General features: G+C 40.9%; 1 protein-coding gene across 2 annotated transcripts in view; it reads left to right on the plus strand.

Moving 5' to 3' along the window:
• The first annotated feature begins 596 nt into the window (after window positions 1-596).
• Window positions 597-17819, plus strand: part of fndc3ba (fibronectin type III domain containing 3Ba) — an 85517-nt gene continuing 68294 nt past the window's right edge. Inside the window, exon 1 of one of the 2 annotated variants that reach the window (XM_031737132.2) lies at window positions 597-721. The gene's annotated coding sequence lies outside the window, so the exon portion shown is untranslated. Of the gene's footprint in view, window positions 722-861; window positions 1133-17819 lie in introns of those variants that run through there. The other variant, XM_039602946.1, reaches the window with a different exon arrangement.

Below are 17819 nucleotides of genomic sequence, written 5' to 3' on the forward strand. Positions count from 1 at the left end.
AAAAAATGTGAAATGACAAGAAACATGACACAGGTACTGGGTACTGGAATGAATATGTTCTGTAGCATTATGACAGATAAAATCAATTCAGCCTTGGGTTTGTTTGCCTTAGAGTTCACCCACCTGTTTGGGCTTACATAACCTTTTAACGCAGATGTCTTGGGAGTCAACAACCAATAAAAAGCATAAAAGGATCTAATATTTTATGCGTAGATTATTTTTTTTCATGTTCTGTGCTTAGTTTGAATCTTTTTCGTGGAATCACCAAGAGAATAAACTATAACTATAAATAATTCTTTAAAAGCACTTTAAAATTGTTAGTCTACTTGATAATATCGGGAAATTAGATAGGCAAATTTGGCATTTAATAGCTTTAAAGTAACTAAAATATTCATTTAAAACTTTTATTTCTTTAAAAAATTATCGTGCCCTAGTTTTGTTTTGTTTTTCTTTTCTTTCTCTTCATGACTGTAAACCCCTGCCCGCCCTCATTTATTCTATGCTGTGAGAGAAGGGTGCTATAGCCTTCTGTTTTGACTTTCTCACTGCGCACTGTACATTACGGTAGAGGCGGGATCTCGCTCCATGTGGGTCGGCTATGATTGACATGGCGGAGTCTCCCAGTACTCGTACCGTCGAGCCAGCAGACAGGCAAGACCCGACCCGGGGAATTAAAAAACGCGCAGCCACGTCGGTTTGAAGATTATTTTATTACAGCGAGGTGAGTCCTTTTACAGTTTTTAAGCAGCATTCCCGAACCCGGACAAAGTGGGGAATCGAGGCAACTGGAGTGGATGTTGAAAAAGTTTTAGAAGTGCGTGTGTCTGTGTGTGAGTTTGGAGAGCTGAGCGCTGACGCCGGCAGTCTGGGCCACTTGGCCAACGCAAAGGAAAAAGGAAAACTGCTTTACCACTGCGGAGGAGGGTGAAACGAAACTTTTTTTTTTGTGCTCAAAAATTCCTTTTATTTTGAAACAACAAGGAAAAGCAAAACAGAGGGGATTGCCGTGCTAATTCCTCACACTAGTCGCGTGAATGTGTCGGACTGTGCGTTTTGGAGTCTGCTCTTTGTGGTCCCGATTTCTCAGCTTTCACCAAAGAATGTGTTTTTGTCTCCGAGGACTTCAGATGGAGTGAGTGCGCAACAGAAGAAAACCCTTGTCTCCGTTGCTTGTTTCTAATAATCAGCTGCTGGTGCGCTGCGACTTGCATTGTGGAAATCGTCGTTTTTGTTGTTGCTGCTTAAAATCAGGAAATGAGCACTTTTATAGCTGGAAAATAACTTGGAAAGGAAGATGCTGAGGCAGTCAGATTTGACAGAGGGGGTTGCGAAATCATTGAATTGACACTATAGGGGATTCTGTTGTGTTGGATAATTGTCGAGAAGCGTTGAAGGGGCCGTTTAAGATCGACTTTCCGTTGACTTTGTGTGCGGTTGCAGAATGCAGTGAAAAGCTTTGGAGGAGGAAAAAAAATCCCAACTCCAGCATATCCTAGCATTCCTTCCAGCCAGCCAGCCAGTCTCTCTCTCTCACTCTCTCTCTCTCCCAGAAACGACTACGTGTCTGTTTATGCAGGAGACAAATCTTTCACTCAGCCTCTGATGCAGACGTGGAAATCAAACATTGGTCTTCTGCTCGACACGATCGATTATCTGGCTTCCACGTAGTTGCAGAAAGACTATAGGCCCTTATCCCACTGCATTAGGAGAAAACTTGAGATAAGTTGGGCTGCAGGATCGTTGGTAGCATGTCAATTTTTCTTTTTCTTTTTTTTTTCTCCCCCTGTTTAATAACGGGACTCAGTAATTGTCATTAAAATGTCATTACTGGTGGTGGCAGTATTGATGAGGTGTAATTGGAGCATTGATTTGGGGGTTGCATATCTCCCCGTGTTGTGCGCTCCAGGTCCACGTCGGATGATATTGGTTACGGGCTTGGGGGGATTACCCAACGCATCAAACACATGTACGCTTCTTCTACTTTTTCATGGGAGAAAGTGAAGGAAAAGGAGACGGAGAAATCCGATCCCAAATAGATGACGTCACGTGACATTCCTTTGGTGAAAGGCTGATGTGGCCATGATTTTTTTTCCCTTCCTTTACCCCCCCCGAAAAAAAGGAAAAAGATATCTGACTTTTCTTTGAGGGGGATGAATGAGGTTGGCTTCCAGCTGAAAAGGTGTGTTTGGGTTTAGAGTGTGAAGGAATTCTCCCTGTGCTGCTTGAATGAGCAATTTATCTTGCTTCCACGAGAGCATCAAAAACTTTTAGCATCAGACAGTTAAGTTGTGGACAGTAAGCTGAGAGGTGGACAGCTGGATGCAGGTAAAGCTTTAATCAAAGTGTGGCACTCTAACATGATTAAAAGCCTTTTCTGCTGAAAGTAGCATCTCTTGGATCTAACTGAGATCCCAACAGGAATCAGGTTAAAAGGTAAGATAGGCTTTCAGATTTAGGATCATCCTGCTTTACAGCTCCAGCATTATTCTTTGTGTTTCATTGGTGTCAGATTCAGCACAGCTTGTTGCCTGAAGCTTGAATTAAATGTGCAACATTGTGCACAGCTGAAACTCCCAGGATATATGTAGCAAGGATTTGCCTTAAAACTGATGCAACTTTATATCAAATGATCCTTATTTTCTCATTTGCACGTTCTCTCTGTGCGTCTTTAAGCAGACACAGTTAGATTGGAGTTATGCTGGACTCACATTGAACAAGGGTAACCATTGTTCCTTTAGCTTTCCATGTATTTTGCATGAACAGAGAAAGAACAGAGGTTGAATAACACTTTATGTAAGTTTTAAATTTGTCACACAGGTGCAGCCCACACCTTTGTGCCACTAACTGTGATGGTGCGTCATTGCCTACACATGGGGTGATTTTTAACTTTGCAGCTTCTTTGATCCAATTAATTAGTTTTTGCATGAGTGAGAACCAAAATAATGAGGACAAAGGAGGCAAAAATATCTTATATGTCAATTCACTGGTATTTTTTTTTTCTTTTGGGCAAAGTTCTCTTTATGTGGCATATGTTTTTTTTTTTTTCTCTACTTCTCCAGCATCTAAACAGAAACCATACATGATATTAAAATAAGAAGCTTTGGGTCCAATATTCCTAATGTGGTTATTCTAAGAACAATAAGGAAGTTACTGTCATGTTACATGTGATATCAGGATGCCAGGAGGATTCTCTTTGTCTTAGACCTCTGGTTCACTACTGGCCTAATAAAACCCTTTGGTATGCCTGGTTGAAATGGGGTCAGGGAATGGGCAGCCTGGATGATGCTAGCCATTGTATGTGTGTACTTATGTGTCTGACTGGTAACCTAGAACATGCTATCAAATGGGTAGTGTTACCAAGTAGCTCTAGTTTATCAGGAACACAGGCAGATGCAGCTATAGAGTTACATAGACAAAACAATGCTGCCCTGGAATGTGTGTCTGTGTGAGAGAGCATGTGAAAGAGAGGCAAACAAGAAGAAACTGATGATAAAATTCCTGTTTCTGTAGTTTTTCAGACGTTAGACTTTTTTTTTAATTTCAAGAAAAACACTGATTGATATTAGTGGGTCACTTTGACTGACAGAAACTATTTTGTGAAACATTTATATAGTTCCAGACATTTTATAGACCAAATAAGGAAGATTAGATTTGAAAATAATTGTTGCTTTGTTGCATTTGTCGTTACAGCACAGTGGTGATTTACTTCAAGAGACAAGTGTGTCAGCTTCATAGGCTTTAGAAAAGAAGGAAAACATGCACAGTCTGTGCAAATTTAAATTTGTTCCATTTATGATCTGCAGTTCTTGTCATGTCTGCTTATAATCAGTCGTAATTATTATTTATAGTACTGATTACGACCATTTAAATATATCAATTTGCTCTGAATATTTCCTTCTAGTAACTGGTGTGTATTTGCTGTGTACTGTGCTTCACTGCTCTACTGTATATCTGCAGTTTTTATGTATCCTGCTGCTTCTTGTATCATCTGGTTCTCCGAATGCAACAGGTGTGCTTCCCAGAAAGATTGTTACCTTTGCTGTTACTGTTTCGGAGGTGCATTTTCTTCACAGTGATGAGAGGTTATCTTATTTGTGAGTTGGATATGATTAGGAGTTCCTCTACTGTGAGGTCAAAAGGTCAACACCTAAAGTGCAAAAGCAGGATTTCTGTAGATTATCTCCTTGCTGCCTCTCTGGTCTCTTGACCAGTAAAGTCCATGGACTCTCCATGCAGTTATATAGACTGCCTTGCTTCTGTCACGTGACCCACTGCAGGGAACCTCTAGACCGAACATCCATCCAAAACCTTTAAGTATTTTTTAATTACTGTAAATAACACTGGCTTTCTGTTCAAGAAAACATACGAGTGTGGAGTAATGATGTCCTACAGCTGCAGGTTTAGTATCCTGCAGCTCTTGATTTGTTTCATTAAGTGTGTATGCAAATATACAGTTACATTAAGTTACAGCTGACTCATCTGATTCATGAGGTCAAACCCTGTGTTTGCTGCAGGATGTTGTGCAAACAGACACTGAGAAAGAGATGCATGGACGTGTTGTGAGAAAAAAGGCTTTGTCCTATTTAATAACAGCAGCTGTTTGTCTGCTGTTCCATGCTTTCACTTTCCATTTCCCAGCTTTTTACTGGGTGTCTCTGCTTGTTGCCACACACTCGCATCTTCGCCCACTCTGTCTCTCTTGCTCCATCTTCTTCTCTCCCAAACGAACGGTGGCTTTTTGTTGAAGTATCCCAGCATCTGATGTTTGCTTGGCATAGAACTGTAATGTTTACCCTTCTCGGCCCTTTCTTTCGGCCTCCTTGCCTTCCTCCCTCCGTCCCTGCCCCTCTTGCTCTCCAGAATCCCGTCTCCCTTCTTTTTTTTTTTTTGTCTCCCTCGATAATTTCCTGCATTGTTGACAGTTGATTCAGAAGTAGATGAAAGAAGCCTTTCAACTTCTCTCCCCCCAGCTCCTCCCTCCCATCCCCTTTTCCATTGCATTTTTCTTTCCTCTTCTCTTGGCTTCTTCTTTTGCTAATCGTAGTGTTTGATAAAATAATTCAAACAATCTCGGTCTCAGGGTTTCAGTCTAAAATAAGACAGACAGGATTTGCTCAAATGTGATGCAACTGAATGAATATTTTTGGAAATAAATATTTACAAAGACTGTCATGAAAGGTCATTGAACTTCCTCTTAATGCTTTTTTGCAAAGAAAATAGTAACAGTGTTCATTCACTTTTAAGTAAACATCTTTATAATGACTAAATCACCACGTTGTAAAAGGAAAAGGGAACAGGAAAACCACCAGGTGTTCTGAACCTGAATAGAAATCACAAAATACCTTTTGTTTGACAGTCTAAAATCTAAAGATGTCAACAAACTGAATTTCATGTGAAAATGTTTGATCAACCTAATATGGCATTTAAAAAATGAAAACAAACTGCTGTTCTTATGCAGCAGATTTATTAAATTTTGACAGTTAAAATAAACGAGGAGCTCGTTAATGAATTAAATGATGGATGGTTATTTTCTTGTCAGTAATTTAAATAATCGGTTAACCTGGGTTATTTTAATAACCCCTTTAGACTCCTGGTTAGGCAAAAACTATTTCAAGGCATATACCCGGAAACTATACAAGTCATTTTCCCTTTGTTATGATGTTTTACACACTAAATGTTGCGTGCTGGGTCTGCCAGTGTGCTGCATATAATACACTCTAGCTTGACCCTTACACCAGTCACTTAAAAAAAAAGTTATAATGGTTAATTAAGCTTATGTACCATTTTAGTAACTTAACAAATTTGACCTGTTCTGTTGATATCCAAGCATCACTGCACGTGAACAATGTTAAACATGATTCACTTCTCTCTTTGTTTAAGCAGAGCTAATGAATATAATCATTAGTTGCAGCCGTATTTCTATATGAGGGTAGATGACACATAAGCTGGAACAGTACTTCCAGTCAAGCCACAAGCAGAAATTTGAGCCACCTATATTCGAATACCTTACATGCATTTCAATGCACAGCAATACTGGCACATGATTCAACTTGTGCCCTCGCTTAAATCTTTGATTTTACCAACTGGTGTTATTGAAAGGTCTCAGCTGCAGCAAAATGGCAAAGGGAGAGACAGACTAATAGTTAATGTGATAGGGTAAAAGAAGTAAATGTTTCACAACAAGAAGGTGGGCTGCCAAATTTGTCATCAACTTAGTGTGTTTGGTTAAAAAAAAAAAAAGTTTGAATGATTCAAATGAGGTGTGTAGCTCTCGGTCACCCTGCCCTCCTTTTGCCCTTTCACAGGCCCTCAGCGGTATCATCCATAGAAATGGCTTGTTGAAGAGATGCCTTTGTGTATGTGTGTGTGTGTAAGTGTGTGAGCATGCACAGTCAGCTGGCCAAAGACATTAATTGTGCATATATATATATATATATATATATATATATAATATACACAAAGACACAGACACAGCCTTGATTTAACACATATGCATGAAATGTACACACTCAGTTAACTTTACGTGCTTGTATTAGCATGCCAGGCGTGTTGGTGTTGCTGGTTGGCAGGCCCGTGGAAAGTTCCGCCAGTCGTTAATGGCTGTTTTTATGCCTGGCTGTGAGCATTTTGAGTGTTTATCTCAAGTGTCTTAAATCTGCAGTTGGCTGAGTCTCTAGTGTGTGTGTGTGTGTGTGTGTGCACTGAAGTGGGGAACAGAATCTGTAGCTAGTTATTTTCAGTTTCTTTTATGTTGTGAACCAAAATTAGAACTCATATATGCACAGACTTCTTAGTATGCCTGTCTCTTTATGTATGTGACCATCATTATTTGTATGTATGATTAATGCAACTGTGCGTGTGTGTGTGTGTGGCAGTGCTTCACATGTTGTCACTCACTGGAGGATATATTTGGGCCAGATTTAAGGGTGAAGGGGAGGAATCTTAATTTGACTTCCGATCCGTTTCTTAGAGGATCCTGTCATTAAAACTAACAGAGAAGCAGCCCCGTCCAAACTATCACATGAGCTAAGCAAACTGATTGGTTTTGACACATTGGATGAATTATTCATATCAGAAGTGTCAGAAGTTATTTTTTTAAACGGAAGAAAACATTGTGGTTGAAGAGTAATGGAAAGTGGAAAGCATCGTGAAATAACATGTTTAGTCAGCAGAATGAAATCATAGCAAAACCATGAAGCAGGGATTTGTGTGACTAGAAATGCCCGGCTTTGTATCCAAATAGCCATATGCACACTGTAGATTGTGACCTTAGAGAGTGATCTTACCCCAAAAGGTCATCGTGTGCAAGGTTTCTGCCAGGAAAGTTTTCGACCGGGCGGTTCCTTAAACTTCAGACAGAACAGTGGAGCTGCATATGTACAACAACTGCAAAAGGAAAGAGACCGCAATGAACGATTTTAAACTGAACTCGTAAATCAGTATTAGTTAATAACACTTTCCTGGCTCCTTATTCCCTGTTTTAGAACTTCTTTATAGTTTTTTTCAAGCCGATTTATATGTGTAAAAACGCCCAACACGAGCAGAAGGCTAATAACTTACAGTGGCTACCTTGAGAGTTGCAGCTTTTCTCCTAAAAAGAAAAAAAATCCTGGTGCTCATCAACACCTGAGCACGACGTAAGCTGCTTGTAAAACACTGATGTTATGATTGTGATCTTTTGGCCATATTGCTCACCATTAGTTTGGGGCTCAGCAAAAGGAGGAAATAAATGCTACATTGTACTTTGACCCCTTTGTTCTCTTTCCTTACATGTCTTCGCCCACCTATCGCAGCTTAAAATATACCTGTATCTGTCATTTCACCTGCTTATATTGCCACTCACAGCCAACTTTCTCAAAATGGATACATATTAAAAATTCAGAAATTGAAAATGTTGATGGACCTTTCAGTAAGATATATTAGATTTATCAGCGAAATGTAAAAGTGATAAATCTCAAAGCCTCAAGCCAAGGATGTTAACGTAGCCAGCTTACACACACAGGTTAGCCTGTCTTTTTAACACGATCTGTCATGTTGATTGCCGAGCTGTGATATTTCCTGCTCCAAGGTGCACACTTGACTCTTTGACCATTTGTTTTAATAAATTAGAATAACCGTGACAACTTATTTGACCTGGCACCAGTTATTTTGAAGCTCGATCTGACTAAAAGTTTAGTGAATGGGGACGAGAAGGGGAACGTCTCTTTCCATTCTTCATAGCAGGCCTGTTCCTCTTGCTTTCAAATGCAAAAGATTAATTCTCAAAAGCTACTGATGATGCAGCAGTAAGACCTGCTACTGCCTGACCAGTGAGAAACTGATCAGAGGAGAGAATATTGGCCATTGACATATCCGTGAAAACAACTCTAGTTTTCATTATGTGTTACAAATGGCACCTGTAAACTGTAACGAAGAGAAATCCTGAACTGCTTGACCTAATTACCTTAATAACTTATAAGTCTAATTAGGAGGGTGTTTTTAAAAAAAGATTGAAAAGTGCATCTTCAAATTATCTGAGCTTCCTGCACACATGGCCTCAGACCTATGTTACCTTTTCTTCCCCTTACCCGCAAGCAGGAGCACATAAATCATTAAAATATTCCATACTGAAATCCACAGATACAGCGCCCCCTCCCCTCCATCCCCTCTCTCCCCTCCCCAAAGTAGTGTGTGAAATCCTGAGGCTGATTGAAGAGAAGGAATGTGACCTTGTGACCCCAAGCTGTAGGGAGGGGTGTTATTAGTGTGTGTGTGTTTGATCGTAGGGAGCAAGTGATTGTATGTACACCTTCAACTGGCTTGCGATTCCCAGAAGTGTCTTCTCTCATTTTTCAGCCCAATTCAGTTTTCCTCTAATGGATTAAACAGTGATGCGTGCACTCTCTCCCTTCTCTCCCTCTCTTACACACAAACACACACACACACACACACACACACACACACACACACACACAAGTACACAACAGGTATCTCATGTAGGTGTGACTAAATGGTTTTTCTATCTCAGCGCCCACACAGGCATCCACACACTACTCACTGAGCAAGCTTTTTCTGACCCATAAAACTGATAATCTGAGTCTCTCTTGGTGGTTTGTCTGCATCTACACCCTCATCCATCTGCAAATGAGAGTTTAGGCTTCTGTGTGTGTGTGTGTGTGTGTGTAATAGGGAGATGGTGGTGGTTGGTGGGGAGTAGAATTATTCACTTCTTGACTTGGCATGGCTGTCTTAATTAAGACTCATGGCCTCCAGCCCTGATGGAGCTCAGCATTAGTTTTTAAGACATGCTGTGTGTGCAGGCCTGGATGGCAGCAGGTCCACCGGCATTGAATGTGCGCTCTTTGTCTGGACTCTGCGGTTGTCCTCCTTTACCTCTCTTCATAGGCCGTTTGTAATGCAGAGCTAATTACAATGATTGTAGGTCACTTCATTGAAATACATAGTCTTTAAGAGGTCTTTCACACAAGGAAGTTAGCTCTTTGGTAAAAGAAGAAAAATTGATTTTTACTTGTCTAAATACAATTATGTTAATACTCATGTTTTCTCACAATATACTTCTTGCCAGTTATGTACTTGACTATATATATATTTATATTTAGTTGGACAGCTGTATATGGCAATCTTTCTCCAGTTTGGAATATGATTTTTAGTTGTTACAAATAAGGACACAAATGCCTTACAAGTTACTAATTGTGTGTTTAAAGCTGTTGTAATATTATTTCTAGGGTAATCATTGTAGAAATAATATTATGCAAGGTAACACTGAAACTCTAGAGTGTGTTTAAATATCACAACTAACTAATTGTTTTTTTAATCGAGGTATTTTGCCATTGACATCATCAGACATCCAAACCAAACTCACTAAATATGAAAAACATGGGAAAGAAAAATTGAGAAATCAATACATTTTTGGTGTGCTTTAGCCTTGAGGCAAGTGTTATGGTGAACTACTGCTACATGAGTCAAATATGAAGTGAAATAAAATGGAAAAATCTTTTGAATAATTGATTGCCAAAGTAGCCAAGTAAGTAATGTTGGTCATAAGGTATACATATGCACAGGAGCTCTAAAAGCAGTGTTTAACACATTCACAAATGTGCTGGTTTCAATGTAAATTTTTTAAAAAAGGCCAAATTTTCTTGTGTTTCTGTCTTTAGTGGCTGGAGTTTTAGAATAAGAGTATTGTCTGCTGCTTGCTGGGGTATACAATGTATTATGTTCATGTGTGCCCATGCTGTGTATACTGGAGTTTAAGCATGCCTGTGCACCCTGTTGGTGTGTATTGTGCGCGTGTGTGTATGTACATGCTCGCTTGTCTGTGTGCTCGATGTGTGCAGTGAGGAGGAAGTGGCTGTGTTTGTTTAAACTAAGCACGCTCAGCCATGTGGGACAATTTAGCGGGAATCAGAGACCTATACCCCCCCACACCTCCCTCCCACCCACCATTCAAACTTCCACAAGTCTGCGCTGCTCTCCTCCCCCATTCTAACCCAAACCCTTCTGAATGGGCGGCTGTCTTTTGAAGGCTGAGGGGTTGTTTGAGAAGTTGAGCCAATAGTGTTGGGGGGTAAGAATGGAGGGGGAGGAAGAGGGGCAGGGGAGTGCTGCGACAGGTTAAAGCTGAAAGTAGGGCCCAGGATGACATGAGAAGATGAGGGAGGGAGTACATGGTGCACGGAAATCAAAGTTTAACTGTTCTTTCGTGCGAATCAGCAGCTGAGCCTCAAAAAGCATGCAAAAGTTGTATACAACACACACCCAGCCCTATCTAATCCATCAACTTGAAGAAGATCTAGCTCTGCAGGCAAAGAATCAGATTTATGCTAAAGCACTGTATTACATGGATCCAACTGCATTACATGGCAATAACCTGGAAAAATGAGAGGAGGTAGTGGATGAGAGATGAATGAGAATGTGGAGCTAGTGTCTTATAATGGCATGCAAACATAACATTTGGCCGATCTGAGATGCAAATGAAATGCAAATAGTGTGTTTATCAGTTTTCTGGAAGTCTGCAATGTGGATAATTTTATAAAATGCATGTTGGTTATTGACTCCAGCGCTATGTTGCTTTGTGTCATTATTCTCTCGCTTTTTCCACTTTGTCTTTCTCTTGTAGTCTTTCCGTTTAGAACTGTTTGACAAAGTAAAACACTTCTGAAAATGGCATGCAGTCTTACCTAAAGGTAAAGATCAATAGGGTTTAGTGATTACTTGCTTGCAAAACCTGGACTTGAGGCTTAAGACATACAAGAATTTCTTAACCTTTAACAATCCTTGGATTTTAGGAGTAGGTGAACTTTAATCTGGAGATTTCCATTTAACTTGGGCATTAGCAGGTTAGCCGTGTTAAGCCAGCACCCAGACGGCCTCTGTGTGTATGACGCCTGTCATGCCCACCAGTCAGACCAATTCAGCCTTTAGTCTCCTGGCCTGTAGGTTAGCCTTCCCCTGCGTGGCCAGACTGATCCTTGGAGATCCAAGGTGTTAGGAAAGAGATTGCTGTGAGCTGTCCTTGAGCTGACTCCTCAATCCTCAGCTCCTTTGGATCTGATGGGGAAAAGTCTTAACTGTTGTGGGATGGGAGGAAGACGGCAGAGAAGGAGGGATGATAGAGGGAAAGAGAGATGAGGAGTAAGGGGAGAAAAGGACAAATGGAGAAGAAAAATCTGGAAGTGCTGGCATGAAGAAGAGTGAGTCATGTTCATGTGCTTGTGGGAGAATAGCCACTTCCTCTGTAACACACAAAAACACCAACAAAATACAGAATGTTCTTATAAGACGTCCGCCAATATGTTTTATTTTTCCAGGGCTCATGATGATTATTTGTAATGATGTATTTTAAACTGATCTACATTTACAGTTATTAAACGTCTCAATGTCATTATTTAGGACAAAAAAACCTTTGAAATGCCCTGGTTTATTTATGCTACTGGTAAATTATTATATATGTCAGCATACTATTTCATTGTGTTTATTTTATATTGAGGCAAAAAGGAAACTGATAATTAAGTATTTTCAGTATAAGTGGGAAACTGGTTGTTCTTGCCATCATATGACAATTTGGCACATGAACTTTGGCCAATTTTGGGAGAATCAGGTTGGAAAATATTCCACACTTTTCCTTGAAACAGTTCACTTCGAATGTGTTTGCATGGAGCGTGAAGGAGGCAGTATACATTCATGCCCACTTGATAGTGGTGGATGCATCAGACTTATTAGATGTGTGATATATTCCAACATCACCCTTTTATTTTGTACTAATAAATCGATGGGCTATATGTACAAGCTTATGTCCAGTCACTTTGCATTGGACTGTTGTGTTCTCATTTGTTGAGGGATGCCTGAGCAAGTTCAGGGCTGCAGGGCTGCTTGGATACAGCTATGAAAATGAATCATATGTAACACTGGCCAATCACATTTCTGCATTCTCAAAAAAAATCTTGTCACTGGGTTTCAAAATTCTTAGTTCTTAGAACAGTTTTGCATATTGGTATTAGTATTCGGAAGCTGTTGGCTGTACCAGATTTTTATGTACACCTTCAATGAGTTTTGTTTTGTTTTGTTTTGTTTTGTTTTGTTTTGCTTTGCTTTGCTTTGCTTTGCTTTGCTTTGCTTTGCTTTGCTTTGCTTTGTTTTGTTTTATTTTAGTAAAGTGGTCTTGTCTTTGCGCCATTCTGTAAACCATTTGTTGTGGCCTTTGTGGTGATCAGTTTAAGGCCACTAACATCTTTAAGTTAAAGGAGCTCTCAGCAGGAAGACAAGAGCGAGAGAGTGGTGGTCTTGGCTGATGTAATTGGTGGAAACATCTGACTGGGATAAATGGTATCACAGAGTCACTTTGTCTTTGTGCGTATGGCTATCTGCAATGCCTCTGTTTATACTCTGACTCCTGGACAATGACCCACATTATTTCATTTATTAGTTCCTTTCTTACGCCTACGCCTTCTTTCTCACACACAGGAGAGTTTTTGGATATAGATCTCCTCTCCCCTTAAGTTACGTCGGTGCTACGTGGCAGGCGTTGGACTGTCAGGCCTCTACTGTGGGTTTACTGCCTACTGGCCCCTAGCCCAACCACACAAACACACACACAAAATCACACACACACGGCCAACTCACAGCCGTACAGCTGCAAGAGGGAGGGCTTGCTGGCAGATGCACACATCTGCTGGAGCTAGCTGTGCTGTGCTAAAGCTAACAGCAAACACATAACTCCCAGAGCAACACAGAGCTGATTGTAAACACTCTGCCTTCATAAAAAAAGTGGAGAGCCTGTCTGAAACTCTTGGCTTGACCCTTAATTTGCCGGATTCATTCAATTTTCTCTCCCTCTCCGTCTCTTTCACTCACACAGTCTCTCACAGCCTGCTGTCTGTGGAATGACAGGCAGGACTAATGTTTGTTCTGCAGCAATAACACAATTAGAATTCCACACATTTCTCTCACCACACACTCAACCCTCGTCTCTCCTTGTTTTTACCCATCCCCATCCAGTCCCCTCTTCTCTCCCCTCTCTGGTCTTATCACTACCCCCACCCCTACTTCTTTAACACCGCCTGTGCTGCCCTTCTCCACTTTAACAGATTACTATCAATACCTCCCTTTGGAAACAAGCAATAGATTATATGTATTTAATAACACCAAAATTGCTCTGTTTTTCACTAAACTACAGGCCTGTCTCAGCTGTTTGTGTGTGTGTTTGTCGGTGTGCTCTATTCTTGGCACAGTTCTCCTCTTCATTCCACTGCTTTGCCACTTAAGGCTTGATGCAAGTGATGTTCCACTTCCACCAATTAACCTTTCTCTATCTTGCTCAGAGACACACACACACACGCACACACACACACCCTGGCTGGAAGTCCTCTCCCACAGCTCCTGACCTGAGTGTAAAATAGCCGTTTCCTCTTGATTTTGTTCCCAAGGAAAAATGATGCCTCACCTACACCCTCCCTCTCCCTCCTTCTTGTCATTCTCAGCTCCTCTCCTGTCTGTCTTTTTCAGCACTACCTCCTATGCCTTTTCACCTCTCTTTCTCTCTGACCCTTTTTTGCGTTCCACTGTGTGTTGAGGGTGCTCTCCTGACATTGTGTGTGCTTGTGTGCACAGTTATGTAACTGAAGTCTCTCCTTGGGAATGGGCTGCCGCTTCTTGGAGATCAGCTTTTACTTCCCCGCCCAGTGCTCCGGCAACAGCCTATAAGGAGAGCTAATAGCTTCCCATCAGCCAGTTGGAAACAGCAGTCGTATTTTGACAGGGTCGTGGAATGTGAGGAAGGCGGGGTCTTTCCAGGAAGCAGCTAGCAAAAGAGTCAAATCCTGGACTCCTGGGCTGAGCCCAAGTAGTCTGTGTGGCAACATGCAGATTAAAGGTGTAAGGATTTAGTTTGTGGTGCATTAGCTCTTAAAAGAAATAGATAAGTTTAGGCAAAAACATTACATATGTTGCAATTCAAGTTATCTGAAGTTGGTCAGCATGCACGCTGACAACTTGAATGACCATGTAAGAACTTCCATTAACCCTTTATTGGGTGAATTGAGGAACCATATATGGCTGTTTGCTTTGTAACATAAGACCATGAAAAAAGTTTTAAAAAATCTTGCACATGGGGGGAGAGTGAAGACTAACCTAAAGTCACTGAGTCATTAGTTTGCTGCCTATGTTACTGGCCTTATATGAGCATTGGATATGTGGGTACACGGATGGGAGGATGACACAAGAGAAAGGCTTTGCTCAGGGTGCTCATTTTGTGTGTGTGTGTGTGTGTGTGTGTGACTACGAGTGAGGGAATGGGGAAAAAAGTGCTGAGGCCATCATTTACCAGGCTCCAAGTCCTGACTTGCCTACACTTTGGCTGCATGGTGATCTGCAGTATGCCTGGCATTCAGAGGAAACAGAAATAAATACAGGCAGACAGAAAATGAAAGAGAAAGAATGATTTTATTCAAGGTTTTAAACGGTGACAAGCATGTGATGTTTTTATGCAACATAGTAATAAAGTCCAAGACTTCCTCAGACACTGACATTAGGAGTAGCAGCATTCCTGCATTTCATATGAATAACTGCAAACTGCTAATAGTTTCTCATCTGCCTCTTGTTATGAGCAATCCGAAGCCAGTGACCGTAGTATAACCCTGGACACTTATTGGTATTCTCTAGGACTGCTTAAATGCACATCCTTTTTGGGGATGTGGCAAGAAAAATTGCAGAAATTGCAAAGAATAATTGTCGCAGTTGAGACAGTAGAAGCCTGTAGTTGTGAAGCTGAAGAAAGCTTTCAGCTCAGCATTAAAATTCCAGTTCTTCTCTACAGAAAATCCTAGTTTTACTTTATCTCTTGTAGTTGAGGAAGACTGCTGCTAAATGCACACATTTTGGAAATGGCTACTTTCTCTCTACTTTCTGGGTTGCGTTGTGTAGCAGACACATTTTTTCAACTAAAACGTTGTTATTTTTCATGATTTCTAAAGCCAACACTGTTTATAGCAACGTCTACGTAAGTTGTGGCATTGAGGTAAAATTTGCCTGATTTAGGGTTTTAAAAGAGACTCGTTAAAAGTGAAATGCAGCATCTGGCTGGTTTAGCTTGCCATTAGATGTGGTTTCTCGAGGTGCTGGATCTCATCTGTTCTGAAGGAAAAAAGGTGCCCTAAAGGTTTAAGTTTAGGTAGTTTGGAGAGGAGCTTGTTCATACACGGTGCGCAAGTGCAGCACGTGTGTGCGCTTGTATGTGTCCATTGCATTCCAATCCACCCGTTCAGATTTCTTCTTCGTGTATGACATATCATTACTGCAATTATAGGGCAAGAGGACTTCAGCTATAAGAGCGCGCACGCACACACACACACACACACACACACACACACACACACACACACACACACACACAAAGGCGTGCACACATGCAAGCCAAATGCACGCAGGCAGATTGAAGAACAAGCTGAAACTCTGAATTTTGTTTCTCTGCTGCTCCCTCCCTCACACACACACACTGTCTGCATATGTGCAGCAAGCTGTCGGCCAATGTGGGAACCAAAAGAGGTTTCATCTTTTATAAATCCCCTCTCTGTCTTTCCCAAGTGTGTGTTCCTGTGTGTGTGTGTGTGTGTGTGTGTGTGTGTGTGTGTGTTTGTGTGTGTAAGCACAATCACAGCATTCCTTTTTGCCGTCCTCTCCACATTCTCTCCTTCCCTGCATCCCCCCCTTCACTCCACCTCTCTCTCTCTTGCTCCTGGAAAAAAGGTACTAACTCAGCCTCTGTGTGTGTGTGTGTGTGTGTGTGTGTGTGTGTGTGTGTGTATTAGAAAGAGGGTGAAAGAGAGAGAGAGCAGGTCTCTCCTAGACTGAATACCTTTTGTAAAATGAGCTGGAGTTGAATGGGAGTGGTGTTTGTGGCAGTTTCCCACCATATTTAGAGGTCTCGTCCCCCCCTTGCCCAAACGCACAGACTTGTATCAATGCATCCGTGTGTGTATTAAAAACCAGCAAAGATTCAGCTGATAAGATTGGTTTTAAAGGGTTTGGACCAATCCCAGTTGTGGTGGCTGTTTTGTGTGCGTGTGTGATCCTGTGTGTGCACTACGGTGAACACTCATTCATTTAGTTTCTAAGTACTGACACCTGAGTGCATTCCTCAGTTGAACACACCCAGCACGAGAAAGAAGATACTAGGTCTGCGCATCTCTTTTTCTCTCTTATCTATTCTTCATTATCACATTTACATACACATCTACATGTAGATATGCTTGTGCTGTTCTAGGCAAATGAACAACATAATCTATGTTTTGTTTATATAGGACACGTATGAAAAACGCATATACAAGATGTTTAGAGCTCACGTATTGTACCCTCCTATGAAACTATTGTCACAGGTTGATTTCTGGGTCATCACTGATACCTTTCTGCAAATGTAATTACATACACCTAGAATAACATTTCCAAATGTAACAAGCACAGCTAAGTTTCAGTTCTTCCTCTCGATATTTCATGTTCAACTTTTGTTTTCTCCTCTCCGCCTTAAATAAAATTCCCATCCCTAATAGAAACACAGAAGTGAGGCAGCAGCTGATGTTTAGAAAGTTAGGTCACATGATGTCTATTTATATATTTAGATACACACAGCAAGGGCAAACCTGACATTTGTTTTTAATGGAACTGTTGTTGCGAATGTACAGTAAATATGCATGCCTCATTTTAACACCTTTGTCACGAGGAAGAACAATCAAAAAGGATTTGATGAGGTCTTTAAACTTCAGCAACATGAAAATCAGTTGAATTTTGTTAAACATAGTTTGTGTTTGTTTTGCCTCTGCACATAAGGAGGACTGACAGAATGAAGGGCACAATAGTAGGGCAGGGTGGAGAGAAAGAAAGCCTAAAATCTTATTTTTTTCTATAGCCATGATTGTTTTAACTGAGATCACCTAAAAATAAGTAGGGGTGTAACAAGTTTGTAACCAGCACAAACTGTGGTCAGTCATAAGAACGATACAACGTGGCCAGAATGAGATGTTCTAACTGTTCATGCGAAACGGCTCTTAAAAGTCAACCTGCTTCCTACCCAAGTGTCTTGACTTGTAGATTGCCTTCTCCTCCACTGCCTCTCCCTTGATGATAGTAGTTTGGGGAACTGTGGGATTGCATCTGAAATCACTACTTATGTCTTTTTGTCACACATTCACGTCTAAAAAAGACTTGTCGTGTCAGTCATGTGTCACTGTGCGTCATGTGCTTTTAAAAAGACTGACTAAAAGCTGAACCTTTAGTTAATTTTAGAAGAAACCCATTTGTAGTGCATTACATCTATCAGTATGCTGTGA

This window comes from Oreochromis aureus, linkage group 19, assembly GCF_013358895.1.
Source record: "Oreochromis aureus strain Israel breed Guangdong linkage group 19, ZZ_aureus, whole genome shotgun sequence".
Lineage (NCBI taxonomy): Eukaryota > Metazoa > Chordata > Actinopteri > Cichliformes > Cichlidae > Oreochromis > Oreochromis aureus.